This window comes from Lolium perenne, chromosome 2, assembly GCF_019359855.2.
Source record: "Lolium perenne isolate Kyuss_39 chromosome 2, Kyuss_2.0, whole genome shotgun sequence".
NCBI lineage: Eukaryota > Viridiplantae > Streptophyta > Magnoliopsida > Poales > Poaceae > Lolium > Lolium perenne.
Genome location: NC_067245.2, coordinates 101075267 through 101090877, shown reverse-complemented (window position 1 = coordinate 101090877; position 15611 = coordinate 101075267). Strand labels below are relative to the sequence as shown.

At 50.1% G+C, this 15611-nt stretch overlaps 1 protein-coding gene, 50 non-coding genes and 1 pseudogene across 51 annotated transcripts in view; all 52 read right to left on the bottom strand.

Moving 5' to 3' along the window:
- Positions 1-15611, bottom strand: part of LOC127322176 (uncharacterized) — a 57353-nt gene that overhangs the window by 22283 nt on the left and 19459 nt on the right. The gene's annotated exons all lie outside the window — the stretch shown is intronic.
- LOC127322562 (5S ribosomal RNA) lies at positions 107-225 on the bottom strand. The gene has a single exon (XR_007864914.1). It is a non-coding gene; the product is annotated as a 5S ribosomal RNA (ribosomal RNA).
- LOC127322451 (5S ribosomal RNA) lies at positions 413-531 on the bottom strand. Its single transcript, XR_007864809.2, has one exon. It is a non-coding gene; the product is annotated as a 5S ribosomal RNA (ribosomal RNA).
- Positions 720-838, bottom strand: LOC127322182 (5S ribosomal RNA). The gene has a single exon (XR_007864566.1). It is a non-coding gene; the product is annotated as a 5S ribosomal RNA (ribosomal RNA).
- Positions 1027-1145, bottom strand: LOC127322305 (5S ribosomal RNA). Its single transcript, XR_007864671.1, has one exon. It is a non-coding gene; the product is annotated as a 5S ribosomal RNA (ribosomal RNA).
- LOC127322452 (5S ribosomal RNA) lies at positions 1334-1452 on the bottom strand. Its single transcript, XR_007864810.2, has one exon. It is a non-coding gene; the product is annotated as a 5S ribosomal RNA (ribosomal RNA).
- On the bottom strand, positions 1641-1759 carry LOC127322341 (5S ribosomal RNA). Its single transcript, XR_007864704.1, has one exon. It is a non-coding gene; the product is annotated as a 5S ribosomal RNA (ribosomal RNA).
- LOC127322219 (5S ribosomal RNA) lies at positions 1948-2053 on the bottom strand (annotated as a pseudogene).
- Positions 2242-2360, bottom strand: LOC127322317 (5S ribosomal RNA). Its single transcript, XR_007864682.1, has one exon. It is a non-coding gene; the product is annotated as a 5S ribosomal RNA (ribosomal RNA).
- On the bottom strand, positions 2549-2667 carry LOC127322444 (5S ribosomal RNA). Its single transcript, XR_007864802.1, has one exon. It is a non-coding gene; the product is annotated as a 5S ribosomal RNA (ribosomal RNA).
- On the bottom strand, positions 2857-2975 carry LOC127322442 (5S ribosomal RNA). The gene has a single exon (XR_007864800.1). It is a non-coding gene; the product is annotated as a 5S ribosomal RNA (ribosomal RNA).
- On the bottom strand, positions 3164-3282 carry LOC127322330 (5S ribosomal RNA). Its single transcript, XR_007864693.1, has one exon. It is a non-coding gene; the product is annotated as a 5S ribosomal RNA (ribosomal RNA).
- On the bottom strand, positions 3471-3589 carry LOC127322608 (5S ribosomal RNA). The gene has a single exon (XR_007864957.1). It is a non-coding gene; the product is annotated as a 5S ribosomal RNA (ribosomal RNA).
- On the bottom strand, positions 3778-3896 carry LOC127322663 (5S ribosomal RNA). The gene has a single exon (XR_007865009.2). It is a non-coding gene; the product is annotated as a 5S ribosomal RNA (ribosomal RNA).
- Positions 4085-4203, bottom strand: LOC127322346 (5S ribosomal RNA). The gene has a single exon (XR_007864709.1). It is a non-coding gene; the product is annotated as a 5S ribosomal RNA (ribosomal RNA).
- LOC127322343 (5S ribosomal RNA) lies at positions 4392-4510 on the bottom strand. The gene has a single exon (XR_007864706.1). It is a non-coding gene; the product is annotated as a 5S ribosomal RNA (ribosomal RNA).
- Positions 4699-4817, bottom strand: LOC127322490 (5S ribosomal RNA). Its single transcript, XR_007864845.1, has one exon. It is a non-coding gene; the product is annotated as a 5S ribosomal RNA (ribosomal RNA).
- Positions 5007-5125, bottom strand: LOC127322587 (5S ribosomal RNA). Its single transcript, XR_007864937.1, has one exon. It is a non-coding gene; the product is annotated as a 5S ribosomal RNA (ribosomal RNA).
- Positions 5314-5432, bottom strand: LOC127322394 (5S ribosomal RNA). The gene has a single exon (XR_007864754.1). It is a non-coding gene; the product is annotated as a 5S ribosomal RNA (ribosomal RNA).
- LOC127322256 (5S ribosomal RNA) lies at positions 5621-5739 on the bottom strand. The gene has a single exon (XR_007864624.1). It is a non-coding gene; the product is annotated as a 5S ribosomal RNA (ribosomal RNA).
- On the bottom strand, positions 5928-6046 carry LOC127322253 (5S ribosomal RNA). The gene has a single exon (XR_007864621.1). It is a non-coding gene; the product is annotated as a 5S ribosomal RNA (ribosomal RNA).
- Positions 6235-6353, bottom strand: LOC127322622 (5S ribosomal RNA). The gene has a single exon (XR_007864970.2). It is a non-coding gene; the product is annotated as a 5S ribosomal RNA (ribosomal RNA).
- LOC127322410 (5S ribosomal RNA) lies at positions 6542-6660 on the bottom strand. Its single transcript, XR_007864770.1, has one exon. It is a non-coding gene; the product is annotated as a 5S ribosomal RNA (ribosomal RNA).
- On the bottom strand, positions 6848-6966 carry LOC127322494 (5S ribosomal RNA). Its single transcript, XR_007864849.2, has one exon. It is a non-coding gene; the product is annotated as a 5S ribosomal RNA (ribosomal RNA).
- On the bottom strand, positions 7155-7273 carry LOC127322354 (5S ribosomal RNA). Its single transcript, XR_007864717.1, has one exon. It is a non-coding gene; the product is annotated as a 5S ribosomal RNA (ribosomal RNA).
- LOC127322614 (5S ribosomal RNA) lies at positions 7462-7580 on the bottom strand. The gene has a single exon (XR_007864962.1). It is a non-coding gene; the product is annotated as a 5S ribosomal RNA (ribosomal RNA).
- On the bottom strand, positions 7767-7885 carry LOC127322623 (5S ribosomal RNA). The gene has a single exon (XR_007864971.2). It is a non-coding gene; the product is annotated as a 5S ribosomal RNA (ribosomal RNA).
- Positions 8074-8192, bottom strand: LOC127322564 (5S ribosomal RNA). Its single transcript, XR_007864915.1, has one exon. It is a non-coding gene; the product is annotated as a 5S ribosomal RNA (ribosomal RNA).
- LOC127322309 (5S ribosomal RNA) lies at positions 8381-8499 on the bottom strand. The gene has a single exon (XR_007864675.1). It is a non-coding gene; the product is annotated as a 5S ribosomal RNA (ribosomal RNA).
- On the bottom strand, positions 8688-8806 carry LOC127322336 (5S ribosomal RNA). The gene has a single exon (XR_007864700.1). It is a non-coding gene; the product is annotated as a 5S ribosomal RNA (ribosomal RNA).
- Positions 8995-9113, bottom strand: LOC127322417 (5S ribosomal RNA). The gene has a single exon (XR_007864776.1). It is a non-coding gene; the product is annotated as a 5S ribosomal RNA (ribosomal RNA).
- LOC127322366 (5S ribosomal RNA) lies at positions 9302-9420 on the bottom strand. Its single transcript, XR_007864728.1, has one exon. It is a non-coding gene; the product is annotated as a 5S ribosomal RNA (ribosomal RNA).
- On the bottom strand, positions 9609-9727 carry LOC127322359 (5S ribosomal RNA). The gene has a single exon (XR_007864721.1). It is a non-coding gene; the product is annotated as a 5S ribosomal RNA (ribosomal RNA).
- LOC127322418 (5S ribosomal RNA) lies at positions 9917-10035 on the bottom strand. Its single transcript, XR_007864777.2, has one exon. It is a non-coding gene; the product is annotated as a 5S ribosomal RNA (ribosomal RNA).
- LOC127322267 (5S ribosomal RNA) lies at positions 10217-10335 on the bottom strand. Its single transcript, XR_007864634.1, has one exon. It is a non-coding gene; the product is annotated as a 5S ribosomal RNA (ribosomal RNA).
- Positions 10524-10642, bottom strand: LOC127322641 (5S ribosomal RNA). Its single transcript, XR_007864988.2, has one exon. It is a non-coding gene; the product is annotated as a 5S ribosomal RNA (ribosomal RNA).
- Positions 10831-10949, bottom strand: LOC127322721 (5S ribosomal RNA). Its single transcript, XR_007865061.2, has one exon. It is a non-coding gene; the product is annotated as a 5S ribosomal RNA (ribosomal RNA).
- Positions 11138-11256, bottom strand: LOC127322266 (5S ribosomal RNA). Its single transcript, XR_007864633.1, has one exon. It is a non-coding gene; the product is annotated as a 5S ribosomal RNA (ribosomal RNA).
- On the bottom strand, positions 11445-11563 carry LOC127322350 (5S ribosomal RNA). Its single transcript, XR_007864713.1, has one exon. It is a non-coding gene; the product is annotated as a 5S ribosomal RNA (ribosomal RNA).
- LOC127322468 (5S ribosomal RNA) lies at positions 11752-11870 on the bottom strand. The gene has a single exon (XR_007864826.1). It is a non-coding gene; the product is annotated as a 5S ribosomal RNA (ribosomal RNA).
- LOC127322378 (5S ribosomal RNA) lies at positions 12059-12177 on the bottom strand. The gene has a single exon (XR_007864739.1). It is a non-coding gene; the product is annotated as a 5S ribosomal RNA (ribosomal RNA).
- LOC127322518 (5S ribosomal RNA) lies at positions 12366-12484 on the bottom strand. The gene has a single exon (XR_007864872.1). It is a non-coding gene; the product is annotated as a 5S ribosomal RNA (ribosomal RNA).
- Positions 12674-12792, bottom strand: LOC127322319 (5S ribosomal RNA). Its single transcript, XR_007864684.1, has one exon. It is a non-coding gene; the product is annotated as a 5S ribosomal RNA (ribosomal RNA).
- On the bottom strand, positions 12981-13099 carry LOC127322434 (5S ribosomal RNA). The gene has a single exon (XR_007864793.1). It is a non-coding gene; the product is annotated as a 5S ribosomal RNA (ribosomal RNA).
- LOC127322306 (5S ribosomal RNA) lies at positions 13288-13406 on the bottom strand. The gene has a single exon (XR_007864672.1). It is a non-coding gene; the product is annotated as a 5S ribosomal RNA (ribosomal RNA).
- LOC127322706 (5S ribosomal RNA) lies at positions 13595-13713 on the bottom strand. The gene has a single exon (XR_007865051.1). It is a non-coding gene; the product is annotated as a 5S ribosomal RNA (ribosomal RNA).
- On the bottom strand, positions 13902-14020 carry LOC127322390 (5S ribosomal RNA). Its single transcript, XR_007864750.1, has one exon. It is a non-coding gene; the product is annotated as a 5S ribosomal RNA (ribosomal RNA).
- LOC127322489 (5S ribosomal RNA) lies at positions 14209-14327 on the bottom strand. The gene has a single exon (XR_007864844.1). It is a non-coding gene; the product is annotated as a 5S ribosomal RNA (ribosomal RNA).
- LOC127322401 (5S ribosomal RNA) lies at positions 14518-14636 on the bottom strand. Its single transcript, XR_007864761.1, has one exon. It is a non-coding gene; the product is annotated as a 5S ribosomal RNA (ribosomal RNA).
- Positions 14825-14943, bottom strand: LOC127322194 (5S ribosomal RNA). Its single transcript, XR_007864575.2, has one exon. It is a non-coding gene; the product is annotated as a 5S ribosomal RNA (ribosomal RNA).
- LOC127322703 (5S ribosomal RNA) lies at positions 15133-15251 on the bottom strand. Its single transcript, XR_007865048.2, has one exon. It is a non-coding gene; the product is annotated as a 5S ribosomal RNA (ribosomal RNA).
- LOC127322731 (5S ribosomal RNA) lies at positions 15440-15558 on the bottom strand. The gene has a single exon (XR_007865070.2). It is a non-coding gene; the product is annotated as a 5S ribosomal RNA (ribosomal RNA).

Below are 15611 nucleotides of genomic sequence, written 5' to 3'. Positions count from 1 at the left end.
TTCATCCGCACCACCGTTTCCCATCACAAATAGCCGAGCACGAGTGCCCGCAAAAAAATATCGTCCTAACTTGACCATGAATGTCGCCGCGTGACGCAAAAAAGGAGGGATGCAACAAGAGGACTTCCCAGGAGGTCACCCATCCTAGTACTACTCTCGCCCAAGCACGCTTAACTTCGAAGTTCTGATGGGATCCGGTGCTTTAGTGCTGGTATGATCGCATCCGACATGTTATGCACTCATTTTCCCTTATGCTTGCTCCTCCCGCTCTTTGTCTGCTCTATTTTGTACCATGTCCATCCTCTTTTTCATCCGCACCACCGTTTCCCATCACCAATAGCCGAGCACGAGTGCCCGCAAAAAATATCGTCCTAACTTCACCATGAATGTCGCCGCGTGACGCTTAAAAGGAGGGATGCAACACGAGGACTTCCCAGGAGGTCACCCATCCTAGTACTACTCTCGCCCAAGCACGCTTAACTTCGGAGTTCTGATGGGATCCGGTGCTTTAGTGCTGGTATGATCGCATCCGACATGTTATGCACTCATTTTCCCTTATGCTTGCTCCTCCCGCTCTTTGTCTGCTCTATTTTGTACCATGTCCATACTCTTTTTCATCCGCACCACCGTTTCCCATCACCAATAGCCGAGCACGAGTGCCCGCAAAAAAATATCGTCCTAACTTCACCATGAATGTCGCCGCGTGACACAAAAAAGGAGGGATGCAACACGTGGACTTCCCAGGAGGTCACCCATCCTAGTACTACTCTCGCCCAAGCACGCTTAACTTCGGAGTTCTGATGGGATCCGGTGCTTTAGTGCTGGTATGATCGCATCCGACATGTTATGCACTCATTTTCCCTTATGCTTGCTCCTCCTGCTCTTTGTCTGCTCTATTTTGTACCATGTCCATCCTCTTTTTCATCCGCACCACCGTTTCCCATCACCAATAGCCGAGCACGAGTGCCCGCAAAAAAATATCGTCCTAACTTCACCATGAATGTCGCCGCGTGACGCAAAAAAGAAGGGATGCAACACGAGGACTTCCCAGGAGGTCACCCATCCTAGTACTACTCTCGCCCAAGCACGCTTAACTTCGGAGTTCTGATGGGATCCGGTGCTTTAGTGCTGGTATGATCGCATCCGACATGTTATGCACTCATTTTCCCTTATGCTTGCTCCTCCCGCTCTTTGTCTGCTTCTATTTTGTACCATGTCCATCCTCTTTTTCATCCGCACCACCGTTTCCCATCACCAATAGCCGAGCACGAGTGCCCGCAAAAAATATCGTCCTAACTTCACCATGAATGTCGCCGCGTGACGCAAAAAAGGAGGGATGCAACACGAGGACTTCCCAGGAGGTCACCCATCCTAGTACTACTCTCGCCCAAGCACGCTTAACTTCGGAGTTCTGATGGGATCCGGTGCTTTAGTGCTGGTATGATCGCATCCGACATGTTATGCACTCATTTCCCCTTATGCTTGCTCCTCCCGCTCTTTGTCTGCTCTATTTTGTACCATGTCCATCATCTTTTTCATCCGCACGACCGTTTGCCATCACCAATAGCCGAGCACGAGTGCCCGCAAAAAAATATCGTCCTAACTTCACCATGAATGTCGCCGCGTGACGCAAAAAAGGAGGGATGCAACACGAGGACTTCCCAGGAGGTCACCCATCCTAGTACTACTCTCGCCCAAGCACGCTTAACTTCGGAGTTCTGATGGGATCCGATGCTTTAGTGCTGGTATGATCGCATCCGACATGTTATGCACTCATTTTCCCTTATGCTTGCTCCTCCCGCTCTTTGTCTGCTCTATTTTGTACCATGTCCATCCTCTTCTTCATCCGCACCACCGTTTCCCATCACCAATAGCCGAGCACGAGTGCCCGGAAAAAAATATCGTCCTAACTTCACCATGAATGTCGCCGCGTGACGCAAAAAAGGAGGGATGCAACACGAGGACTTCCCAGGAGGTCACCCATCCTAGTACTACTCTCGCCCAAGCAAGTTCTGATGGGATCCGGTGCTTTAGTGCTGGTATGATCGCATCCGACATGTTATGCACTCATTTTCCCTTATGCTTGCTCCTCCTGCTCTTTGTCTGCTCTATTTTGTACCATGTCCATCCTCTTTTTCATCCGCACCACCGTTTCCCATCACCAATAGCCGAGCACGAGTGCCCGCAAAAAAATATCGTCCTAACTTCACCATGAATGTCGCCGCGTGACGCAAAAAAGGAGGGATGCAACACGAGGACTTCCCAGGAGGTCACCCATCCTAGTACTACTCTCGCCCAAGCACGCTTAACTTCGGAGTTCTGATGGGATCCGGTGCTTTAGTGCTGGTATGATCGCATCCAACATGTTATGCAATCATTTTCCCTTATGCTTGCTCCTCCCGCTCTTTGTCTGCTCTATTTTGTACCATGTCCATCCTCTTTTTCATCCGCACCACCGTTTCCCATCACCAATAGCCGAGCACGAGTGCCCGCAAAAAAATATCGTCCTAACTTCACCATGAATGTCGTCGCGTGACGCAAAAAAGGAGGGATGCAACACGAGGACTTCCCAGGAGGTCACCCATCCTAGTACTACTCTCTCCCAAGCACGCTTAACTTCGGAGTTCTGATGGGATCCGGTGCTTTAGTGCTGGTATGATCGCATCCGACATGTTATGCACTCATTTTCCCTTATGCTTGCTCCTCCCGCTCTTTGTCTACTCTATTTTGTACCATGTCCATCCCCTTTTTCATCCGCACCACCGTTTCCCATCACCAATAGCCGAGCACGAGTGCCCGCAAAAAAAATATCGTCCTAACTTCACCATGAATGTCGCCGCGTGACGCAAAAAAGGATGGATGCAACACAAGGACTTCCCAGGAGGTCACCCATCCTAGTACTACTCTCGCCCAAGCACGATTAACTTCGGAGTTCTGATGGGATCCGGTGCTTTAGTGCTGGTATGATCGCATCCGACATGTTATGCACTCATTTTCCCTTATGCTTGCTCCTCCCGCTCTTTGTCTGCTCTATTTTGTACCATGTCCATCCTCTTTTTCATCCGCACCACCGTTTCCCATCACCAATAGCCGAGCGCGAGTGCCCGCAAAAAAATATCGTCCTAACTTCACCATGAATGTCGCCGCGTGACGCAAAAAAGGAGGGATGCAACACGAGGACTTCCCAGGAGGTCACCCATCCTAGTACTACTCTCGCCCAAGCACGCTTAACTTCGGAGTTCTGATGGGATCCGGTGCTTTAGTGCTGGTATGATCGCATCCGACATGTTATGCACTCATTTTCCCTTATGCTTGCTCCTCCCGCTCTTTGTCTGCTCTATTTTGTACCATGTCCATCCTCTTTTTCATCCGCACCACCGTTTCCCATCACAAATAGCCGAGCACGAGTGCCCGCAAAAAAATATCGTCCTAACTTGACCATGAATGTCGCCGCGTGACGCAAAAAAGGAGGGATGCAACAAGAGGACTTCCCAGGAGGTCACCCATCCTAGTACTACTCTCGCCCAAGCACACTTAACTTCGAAGTTCTGATGGGATCCGGTGCTTTAGTGCTGGTATGATCGCATCCGACATGTTATGCACTCATTTTCCCTTATGCTTGCTCCTCCCGCTCTTTGTCTGCTCTATTTTGTACCATGTCCATCCTCTTTTTCATCCGCACCACCGTTTCCCATCACCAATAGCCGAGCACGAGTGCCCGCAAAAAAATATCGTCCTAACTTCACCATGAATGTCGCCACGTGACGCAGAAAAGGAGGGATGCAACACGAGGACTTCCCAGGAGGTCACCCATCCTAGTACTACTCTCGCCCAAGCACGCTTAACTTCGGAGTTCTGATGGGATCCGGTGCTTTAGTGCTGGTATGATCGCATCCGACATGTTATGCACTCATTTTCCCTTATGCTTGCTCCTCCCGCTGTTAGTCAGGCACACGTTCTACCATGTCCATCCTCTTTTTCATCCGCACCACCGTTTCCCATCACCAATAGCCGAGCACGAGTGCCCACAAAAAAATATCGTCCTAACTTCACCATGAATGTCGCCGCGTGACGCAAAAAAGGAGGGATGCAACACGTGGACTTCCCAGGAGGTCACCCATCCTAGTACTACTCTTGCCCAAGCACGCTTAACTTCGGAGTTCTGATGGGATCCGGTGCTTTAGTGCTGGTATGATCGCATCCGACATGTTATGCACTCATTTTCCCTTATGCTTGCTCCTCCCGCTCTTTGTCTGCTCTATTTTGTACCATGTCCATCCTCTTTTTCATCCGCACCACCGTTTCCCATCACCAATAGCCGAGCACGAGTGCCCGCAAAAAAATATCGTCCTAACTTCACCATGAATGTCGCCGCGTGACGCAAAAAAGAAGGGATGCAACACGAGGACTTCCCAGGAGGTCACCCATCCTAGTACTACTCTCGCCCAAGCACGCTTAACTTCGGAGTTCTGATGGGATCCGGTGCTTTAGTGCTGGTATGATCGCATCCGACATGTTATGCACTCATTTTCCCTTATGCTTGCTCCTCCCGCTCTTTGTCTGCTCTATTTTGTACCATGTCCATCCTCTTTTTCATCCGCACCACCGTTTCCCATCACCAATAGCCGAGCACGAGTGCCCGCAAAAAAATATCGTCCTAACTTCACCAAGAATGTCGCCGCGTGACGCAAAAAAGGAGGGATGCAACACGAGGACTTCCCAGGAGGTCACCCAACCTAGTACTACTCTCGACCAAGCACGCTTAACTTCGGAGTTCTGATGGGATCCGGTGCTTTAATGCTGGTATGATCGCATCCGACATGTTATGCACTCATTTTCCCATATGCTTGCTCCTCCCGCTCTTTGTCTGCTCTATTTTGTACCATGTCCATCCTCTTTTTCATCCGCACCACCGTTTCCCATCACCAATAGCCGAGCACGAGTGCCCGCCAAAAAAATATCGTCCTAACTTCACCATGAATGTCGCCGCGTGACGCAAAAAAGGAGAGATGCAACACGAGGACTTCCCAGGAGGTCACCCATCCTAGTACTACTCTCGCCCAAGCACGATTAACTTCGGAGTTCTGATTGGATCCGGTGCTTTAGTGCTGGTATGATCGCATCCGACATGTTATGCACTCATTTTCCCTTATGTTTGCTCCTCCCGCTCTATGTCTTCTCTATTTTGTACCATGTCCATCCTCTTTTTCATCCGCACCACCGTTTCCCATCACCAATAGCCGAGCGCGAGTGCCCGCAAAAAAATATCGTCCTAACTTCACCATGAATGTCGCCGCGTGACGCAAAAAAGGAGGGATGCAACACGACGACTTCCCAGGAGGTCACCCATCCTAGTACTACTCTCGCCCAAGCACGCTTAACTTCGGAGTTCTGATGGGATCCGGTGCTTTAGTGCTGGTATGATCGCATCCGACATGTTATGCACTCATTTTCCCTTATGCTTGCTCCTCCCGCTCTTTGTCTGCTCTATTTTGTACCATGTCCATCCTCTTTTTCATCCGCACCACCGTTTCCCATCACCAATAGCCGAGCACGAGTGCCCGCAAAAAAATATCGTCCTAACTTCACCATGAATGTCGCCGCGTGACGCAAAAAAGGAGGGATGCAACACGAGGACTTCCCACGAGGTCACCCATCCTAGTACTACTCTCGCCCAAGCACGCTTAACTTCGGAGTTCTGATGGGATCCGGTGCTTTAGTGCTGGTATGATCGCATCCGACATGTTATGCACTCATTTTCCCTTATGCTTGCTCCTCCCGCTCGTTGTCCGCTTCTATTTTGTACCATGTCCATCCTCTTTTTCATCCGCACCACCGTTTCCCATCACCAATAGCCGAGCACGACTGCCCGCAAAAAAATATCGTCCTAACTTCACCATGAATGTCGCCGCGTGACGCAAAAAAGGAGGATGCAACACGAGGACTTCCCAGGAGGTCACCCATCCTAGTACTACTCTCGCCCAAGCACGCTTAACTTCGGAGTTCTGATGGGATCCGGTGCTTTAGTGCTGGTATGATCGCATCCGACATGTTATGCACTCATTTTCCCTTATGCTTGCTCCTCCTGCTCTTTGTCTGCTCTATTTTGTACCATGTCCATCCTCTTTTTCATCCGCACCACCGTTTCCCATCACCAATAGCCGAGCACGAGTGCCCGCAAAAAAATATCGTCCTAACTTCACCATGAATGTCGCCGCGTGACGCAAAAAAGGAGGGATGCAACACGAGGACTTCCCAGGAGGTCACCCATCCTAGTACTACTCTCGCCCAAGCACGCTTAACTTCGGAGTTCTGATGGGATCCGGTGCTTTAGTGCTGGTATGATCGCATCCGACATGTTATGCACTCATTTTCCCTTATGCTTGCTCCTCCCGCTCTTTGTCTGCTCTATTTTGTACCATGTCCATCCTCTTTTTCATCCGCACCACCGTTTCCCATCACCAATAGCCGAGCACGAGTGCCCGCAAAGAAATATCGTCCTAACTTCACCATGAATGTCGCCGCGTGACGCAAAAAAGGAGGGATGCAACACGAGGACTTCCCAGGAGGTCACCCATCCTAGTACTACTCTCGCCCAAGCACGCTTAACTTCGGAGTTCTGATGGGATCTGGTGCTTTAATGCTGGTATGATCGCATCCGACATGTTATGCACTCATTTTCCCTTATGCTTGCTCCTCCCGCTCTTTGTCTGCTCTATTTTGTACCATGTCCATCCTCTTTTTCATCCGCACCACCGTTTCCCATCACCAATAGCCGAGCACGAGTGCCCGCAAAAAATATCGTCCTAACTTCACCATGAATGTCGCCGCGTGACGCAAAAAAGGAGGGATGCAACACGAGGACTTCCCAGGAGGTCACCCATCCTAGTACTACTCTCGCCCAAGCACGCTTAACTTCGGAGTTCTGATGGGATCCGGTGCTTTAGTGCTGGTATGATCGCATCCGACATGTTATGCACTCATTTTCCCTTATGCTTGCTCCTCCCGCTCTATGTCTGCTCTATTTTGTACCATGTCCATCCTCTTTTTCATCCGCACCACCGTTTCCCATCACCAATAGCCGAGCGCGAGTGCCCGCAAAAAAATATCGTCCTAACTTCACCATGAATGTCGCCGCGTGATGCAAAAAAGGAGGGATGCAACACGAGGACTTCCCAGGAGGTCACCCATCCTAGTACTACTCTCGCCCAAGCACGCTTAACTTCGGAGTTCTGATGGGATCCGGTGCTTTAGTGCTGGTATGATCGCATCCGACATGTTATGCACTCATTTTCCCTTATGCTTGCTCCTCCCGCTCTATGTCTGCTCTATTTTGTACCATGTATATCCTCTTTTTCATCCGCACCACCGTTTCCCATCACCAATAGCCGAGCGCGAGTGCCCGCAAAAAAATATCGTCCTAACTTCACCATGAATGTCGCCGCGTGACGCAAAAAAGGAGGGATGCAACACGAGGACTCCCCAGGAGGTCACCCATCCTAGTACTACTCTTGCCCAAGCACGATTAACTTCGGAGTTCTGATGGGATCCGGTGCTTTAGTGCTGGTATGATCGCATCCGACATGTTATGCACTCATTTTCCCTTATGCTTGCTCCTCCCGCTCTTTGTCTGCTCTATTTTGTACCATGTCCATCCTCTTTTTCATCCGCACCACCGTTTCCCATCACCAATAGCCGAGCCGGAGTGCCCGCAAAAAATATCGTCCTAACTTCACCATGAATGTCGCCGCGTGACGCAAAAAGGAGGGATGCAACACGAGGACTTCCCAGGAGGTCACCCATCCTAGTACTACTCTCGCCCAAGCACGCTTAACTTCGGAGTTCTGATGGGATCCGGTGCTTTAGTGCTGGTATGATCGCATCCGACATGTTATGCACTCATTTTCCCTTATGCTTGCTCCTCCCGCTCTTTGTCTGCTCTATTTTGTACCATGTCCATCCTCTTTTTCATCCGCACCACCGCTTCCCATCACAAATAGCCGAGCACGAGTGCCCGCAAAAAAATATCGTCCTAACTTGACCATGAATGTCGCAGCGTGACGCAAAAAAGGAGGGATGCAACAAGAGGACTTCCCAGGAGGTCACCCATCCTAGTACTACTCTCGCCCAAGCACGCTTAACTTCGAAGTTCTGATGGGATCCGGTGCTTTAGTGCTGGTATGATCGCATCCGACATATTATGCACTCATTTTCCCTTATGCTTGCTCCTCCCGCTCTTTGTCTGCTCTATTTTGTACCATGTCCATCCTCTTTTTCATCCGCACCACCGTTTCCCATCACCAATAGCCGAGCACGAGTGCCCGCAAAAAAATATCGTCCTAACTTCACCATGAATGTCGCCGCGTGACGCAAAAAAGGAGGGATGCAACACGAGGACTTCCCAGGAGGTCACCCATCCTAGTACTACTCTCGCCCAAGCACGCTTAACTTTGGAGTTCTGATGGGATCCGGTGCTTTAGTGCTGGTATGATCGCATCCGACATGTTATGCACTCATTTTCCCTTATGCTTGCTCCTCCCGCTCTTTGTCTGCTCTATTTTGTACCATGTCCATCCTCTTTTTCATCCGCACCACCGTTTCCCATCACCAATAGCCGAGCACGAGTGCCCGCAAAAAAATATCGTCCTAACTTCACCATGAATGTCGCCGCGTGACGCAAAAAAGGAGGGATGCAACACGTGGACTTCCCAGGAGGTCACCCATCCTAGTACTACTCTCGCCCAAGCACGCTTAACTTCGGAGTTCTGATGGGATCCGGTGCTTTAGTGCTGGTATGATCGCATCCGACATGTTATGCACTCATTTTCCCTTATGCTTGCTCCTCCTGCTCTTTGTCTGCTCTATTTTGTACCATGTCCATCCTCTTTTTCATCCGCACCACCGTTTCCCATCACCAATAGCCGAGCACGAGTGCCCGCAAAAAAATATCGTCCTAACTTCACCATGAATGTCGCCGCGTGACGCAGAAAAGGAGGGATGCAACACGAGGACTTCCCAGGAGGTCACCCATCCTAGTACTACTCTCGCCCAAGCACGCTTAACTTCGGAGTTTTGATGGGATCCGGTGCTTTAGTGCTGGTATGATCGCATCCGACATGTTATGCACTCATTTTCCCTTATGCTTGCTCCTCCCGCTCTTTGTCTGCTCTATTTTGTACCATGTCCATCCTCTTTTTCATCCGCACCACCGTTTCCCATCACCAATAGCCGAGCACGAGTGCCCGCAAAAAAATATCGTCCTAACTTCACCATGAATGTCGCCGTGTGACGCAAAAAAGGAGGGATGCAACACGAGGACTTCCCAGGAGGTCACCCATCCTAGTACTACTCTCGCCCAAGCACGCTTAACTTCGGAGTTCTGATGGGATCCGGTGCTTTAGTGCTGGTATGATCGCATCCGACATGTTATGCACTCATTTTCCCTTATGCTTGCTCCTCCCGCTCTTTGTCTGCTCTATTTTGTACCATGTCCATCCTCTTTTTCATCCGCACCACCGTTTCCCATCACCAATAGTCGAGCACGAGTGCCCGCAAAAAAATATCGTCCTAACTTCACCATGAATGTCGCCGCGTGACGCAAAAAAGGAGGGACGCAACACGAGGACTTCCCAGGAGGTCACCCATCCTAGTACTACTCTCGCCCAAGCACGCTTAACTTCGGAGTTCTGATGGGATCCGGTGCTTTAATGCTGGTATGATCGCATCCGACATGTTATGCACTCATTTTCCCTTATGCTTGCTCCTCCCGCTCTTTGTCTGCTCTATTTTGTACCATGTCCATCCTCTTTTTCATCCGCACCACCGTTTCCCATCACCAATAGCCGAGCACGAGTGCCCGCAAAAAAAATATCGTCCTAACTTCACCATGAATGTCGCCGCGTGACGCAAAAAAGGAGGGATGCAACACGAGGACTTCCCAGGAGGTCACCCATCCTAGTACTACTCTCGCCCAAGCACGATTAACTTCGGAGTTCTGATGGGATCCGGTGCTTTAGTGCTGGTATGATCGCATCCGACATGTTATGCACTCATTTTCCCTTATGCCTGCTCCTCCCGCTCTTTGTCTGCTCTATTTTGTACCATGTCCATCCTCTTCTTCATCCGCACCACCGTTTCCCATCATCAATAGCCGAGCACGAGTGCCCGCAAAAAAATATCGTCCTAACTTCACCATGAATATCGCCGCAAAAAAGGAGGGATGCAACACGAGGACTTCCCAGGAGGTCACCCATCCTAGTACTATTCTCGCCCAAGCACGCTTAACTTCGGAGTTCTGATGGGATCCGGTGCTTTAGTGCTGGTATGATCGCATCCAACATGTTATGCACTCATTTTCCCTTATGCTTGCTCCTCCCGCTCTTTGTCTGCTCTATTTTGTACCATGTCCATCCTCTTTTTCATCCGCACCACCGTTTCCCATCACCAATAGCCGAGCACGAGTGCCCGCAAAAAAATATCGTCCTAACTTCACCATGAATGTCGCCGCGTGACGCAAAAAAGGAGGGATGCAATACGGGGACTTCCCAGGAGGTCACCCATCCTAGTACTACTCTCGCCCAAGCACGCTTAACTTCGGAGTTCTGATGGGATCCGGTGCTTTAGTGCTGGTATGATCGCATCCGACATGTTATGCACTCATTTTCCCTTATGCTTGCTCCTCCCGCTCTTTCTCTGCTCTATTTTGTACCATGTCCATCCTCTTCTTCATCCGCACCACCGTTTCCCATCACCAATAGCCGAGCACGAGTGCCCGCAAAAAAATATCGTCCTAACTTCACCATGAATATCGCCGCGTGACGCAAAAAAGGAGGGATGCAACACGAGGACTTCCCAGGAGGTCACCCATCCTAGTACTACTCTCGCCCAAGCACGCTTAACTTCAGAGTTCTGATGGGATCCGGTGCTTTAGTGCTGGTATGATCGCATCCGACATGTTATGCACTCATTTTCCCTTATGCTTGCTCCTCCTGCTCTTTGTCTCCTCTATTTTGTACCATGTCCATCCTCTTTTTCATCCGCACCACCGTTTCCCATCACCAATAGCCGAGCACGAGTGCCCGCAAAAAAATATCGTCCTAACTTCACCATGAATGTCGCCGCGTGACGCAAAAAAGGAGGGATGCAACACGAGGACTTCCCAGAAGGTCACCCATCCTAGTACTACTCTCGCCCAAGCACGCTTAACTTCGGAGTTCTGATGGGATCCGGTGCTTTAGTGCTGGTATGATCGCATCCGACATGTTATGCACTCATTTTCCCTTATGCTTGCTCCTCCCGCTCTTTGTCTGCTCTATTTTGTACCATGTCCATCCTCTTTTTCATCCGCACCACCGTTTCCCATCACCAATAGCCGAGCACGAGTGCCCGCAAAAAAATATCGTCCTAACTTCTCCATGAATGTCGCCGCGTGACGCAAAAAAGGAGGGATGCAACACGAGGACTTCCTAGGAGGTCACCCATCCTAGTACTACTCTCGCCCAAGCACGCTTAACTTCGGAGTTCTAATGGGATCCGGTGCTTTAGTGCTGGTATGATCGCATCCGATATGTTATGCACTCATTTTCCCTTATGCTTGCTCCTCCCGCTCTTTGTCTGCTCTATTTTGTACCATGTCCATCCTTTTTTTCATCCGCACCACCGTTTCCCATCACCAATAGCCGAGCGCGAGTGCCCGCAAAAAAATATCGTCCTAACTTCACCATGAATGTCGCTGTGTGACGCAAAAAAGGAGGGATGCAACACGACAACTTCCCAGGAGGTCACCCATCCTAGTACTACTCTCGCCCAAGCACGCTTAACTTCGAAGTTCTGATGGGATCCGGTGCTTTAGTGCTGGTATGGTCGCATCCGACATGTTATGCACTCATTTTCCCTTATGCTTGCTCCTCCCGCTCTTTGTCTGCTCTATTTTGTACCATGTCCATCCTCTTTTTCATCCGCACCACCGTTTCCCATCACCAATAGCCGAGCGCGAGTGCCCGCAAAAAAATATCGTCCTAACTTCACCATGAATGTCACCGCGTGACGCAAAAAAGGAGGGATGCAACACGAGGACTTCCCAGGAGGTCACCCATCCTAGTACTACTCTCGCCCAAGCACGCTTAACTTCGGAGTTCTGATGGGATCCGGTGCTTTAGTGCTGGTATGATCGCATCCAACATGTTATGCACTCATTTTCCCTTATGCTTGCTCCTCCCGCTCTTTGTCTGCTCTATTTTGTACCATGTCCATCCTCTTTTTCATCCGCACCACCGTTTCCCATCACCAATAGCCGAGCCCGAGTGCCCGCAAAAAAATATCGTCCTAACTTCACCATGAATGTCGCCGCGTGACGCAAAAAAGGAGGGATGCAACACGACGACTTCCCAGGAGGTCACCCATCCTAGTACTACTCTCACCCAAGCACGCTTAACTTCGGAGTTCTGATGGGATCCGGTGCTTTAGTGCTGGTATGATCGCATCCGATATCTTATGCACTCATTTTCCCTTATGCTTGCTCCTCCCGCTCTTTGTCTGCTCTATTTTGTACCATGTCCATCCTCTTTTTCATCCGCAACTCCGTTTCCCATCACCAATAGCCGAGCACGAGTGCCCGAAAAAAAAATATCGTCCTAACTTCACCATGAATGTCGCCGCGTGACGCAAAAAAGGAGGGATGCAACACGAGGACTTCCCAGGAGGTCACCCATCCTAGTACTACTCTCGCCCAAGCACGATTAACTTCGGAGTTCTGATGGGATCCGGTGCTTTAGTGCTGGTATGATCGCATCCGACATGTTATGCACTCATTTTCCATTATGCTTGCTCCTCCCGCTCTTTGTCTGCTCTATTTTGTACCATGTCCATCCTCTTTTTCATCCGCTCCACCGTTTCCCATCACTAATAGCCGAGCGCGAGTGCCCACAAAAAAATATCGTCCTAACTTCACCATGAATGTCGCCGCGTGACGCAAAAAAGGAGGGATGCAACACGACGACTTCCCAGGAGGTCACCCATCCTAGTACTACTCTCGCCCAAGCACGCTTAACTTCGGAGTTCTAATGGGATCCGGTGCTTTAGTGCTGGTATGATCGCATCCGACATGTTATGCACTCATTTTCCCTTATGCTTGCTCCTCCCGCTCTTTGTCTGCTCTATTTTCTACCATGTCCATCCTCTTCTTCATCCGCACCACCGTTTCCCATCACCAATAGCCGAGCACGAGTGCCCGCAAAAAAATATCGTCCTAACTTCACCATGAATATCGCCGCGTGACGCAAAAAAGGAGGGATGCAACACGAGGACTTCCCAGGAGGTCAACCATCCTAGTACTACTCTCGCCCAAGCACGCTTAACTTCGGAGTTCTGATGGGATCCGGTGCTTTAGTGCTGGTATGATCGCATCCGACATGTTATGCACTCATTTTCCCTTATGCTTGCTCCTCCCGCTCTTTGTCTGCTCTATTTTGTACCATGTCCATCCTCTTTTTCATCCGCACCACCGTTTCCCATCACCAATAGCCGAGCGCGAGTGCCCGCAAAAAAATATCGTCCTAACTTCACCATGAATGTCGCCGCGTGACGCAAAAAAGGAGGGATGCAACACGACGACTTCCCAGGAAGTCACCCATCCTAGAACTACTCTTGCCCAAGCACGCTTAACTTCGGAGTTCTGATGGGATCCGGTGCTTTAGTGCTGGTATGATCGCATCCGACATGTTATGCACTCATTTTCCCTTATGCTTGCTCCTCCCGCTCTTTGTCTGCTCTATTTTGTACCATGTCCATCCTCTTCTTCATCCGCACCACCGTTTCCCATCACCAATAGCCGAGCACGAGTGCCCGCAAAAAAATATCGTCCTAACTTCACCATGAATATCGCCGCGTGACGCAAAAAAGGAGGGATGCAACACGAGGACTTCCCAGGAGGTCACCCATCCTAGTACTACTCTCGCCCAAGCACGCTTAACTTCGGAGTTCTGATGGGATCCGGTGCTTTAGTGCTGGTATGATCGCATCCAACATGTTATGCACTCATTTTCCCTTATGCTTGCTCCTCCCGCTCTTTGTCTGCTCTATTTTGTACCATGTCCATCCTCTTTTTCATCCGCACCACCGTTTCCCATCACCAATAGCCGAGCGCGAGTGCCCGCAAAAAAATATCGTCCTAACTTCACCATGAATGTCGCTGTGTGACGCAAAAAAGGAGGGATGCAACACGACGACTTCCCAGGAGGTCACCCATCCTAGTACTACTCTCGCCCAAGCACGCTTAACTTCGAAGTTCTGATGGGATCCGGTGCTTTAGTGCTGGTATGGTCGCATCCGACATGTTATGCACTCATTTTCCCTTATGCTTGCTCCTCCCGCTCTTTGTCTGCTCTATTTTGTACCATGTCCATCCTCTTTTTCATCCGCACCACCGTTTCCCATCACCAATAGCCGAGCGCGAGTGCCCGCAAAAAAAAATATCGTCCTAACTTCACCATGAATGTCACCGCGTGACGCAAAAAAGGAGGGATGCAACACGAGGACTTCCCAGGAGGTCACCCATCCTAGTACTACTCTCGCCCAAGCACGCTTAACTTCGGAGTTCTGATGGGATCCGGTGCTTTAGTGCTGGTATGATCGCATCCAACATGTTATGCACTCATTTTCTCTTATGCTTGCTCCTCCCGCTCTTTGTCTGCTCTATTTTGTACCATGTCCATCCTCTTTTTCATCCGCACCACCGTTTCCCATCACCAATAGCCGAGCGCGAGTGCCCGCAAAAAAATATCGTCCTAACTTCACCATGAATGTCGCCGCGTGACGCAAAAAAGGAGGGATGCAACACGACGACTTCCCAGGAGGTCACCCATCCTAGTACTACTCTCACCCAAGCACGCTTAACTTCGGAGTTCTGATGGGATCCGGTGCTTTAGTGCTGGTATGATCGCATCCGACATCTTATGCACTCATTTTCCCTTATGCTTGCTCCTCCCGCTCTTTGTCTGCTCTATTTTGTACCATGTCCATCCTCTTTTTCATCCGCAACTCCGTTTCCCATCACCAATAGCCGAGCACGAGTGCCCGAAAAAAAAATATCGTCCTAACTTCACCATGAATGTCGCCGCGTGACGCAAAAAAGGAGGGATGCAACACGAGGACTTCCCAGGAGGTCACCCATCCTAGTACTACTCTCGCCCAGGCACGATTAACTTCGGAGTTCTGATGGGATCCGGTGCTTTAGTGCTGGTATGATCGCATCCGACATGTTATGCACTCATTTTCCATTATGCTTGCTCCTCCCGCTCTTTGTCTGCTCTATTTTGTACCATGTCCATCCTCTTTTTCATCCGCTCCACCGTTTCCCATCACCAATAGCCGAGCGCGAGTGCCCACAAAAAAATATCGTCCTAACTTCACCATGAATGTCGCCGCGTGACGCAAAAAAGGAGGGATGCAACACGACGACTTCCCAGGAGGTCACCCATCCTAGTACTACTCTCGCCCAAGCACGCTTAACTTCGGAGTTCTGATGGGATCCGGTGCTTTAGTGCTGGTATGATCGCATCCGACATGTTATGCACTCATTTTCCCTTATGCTTGCTCCTCCCGCTCTTTGTCTG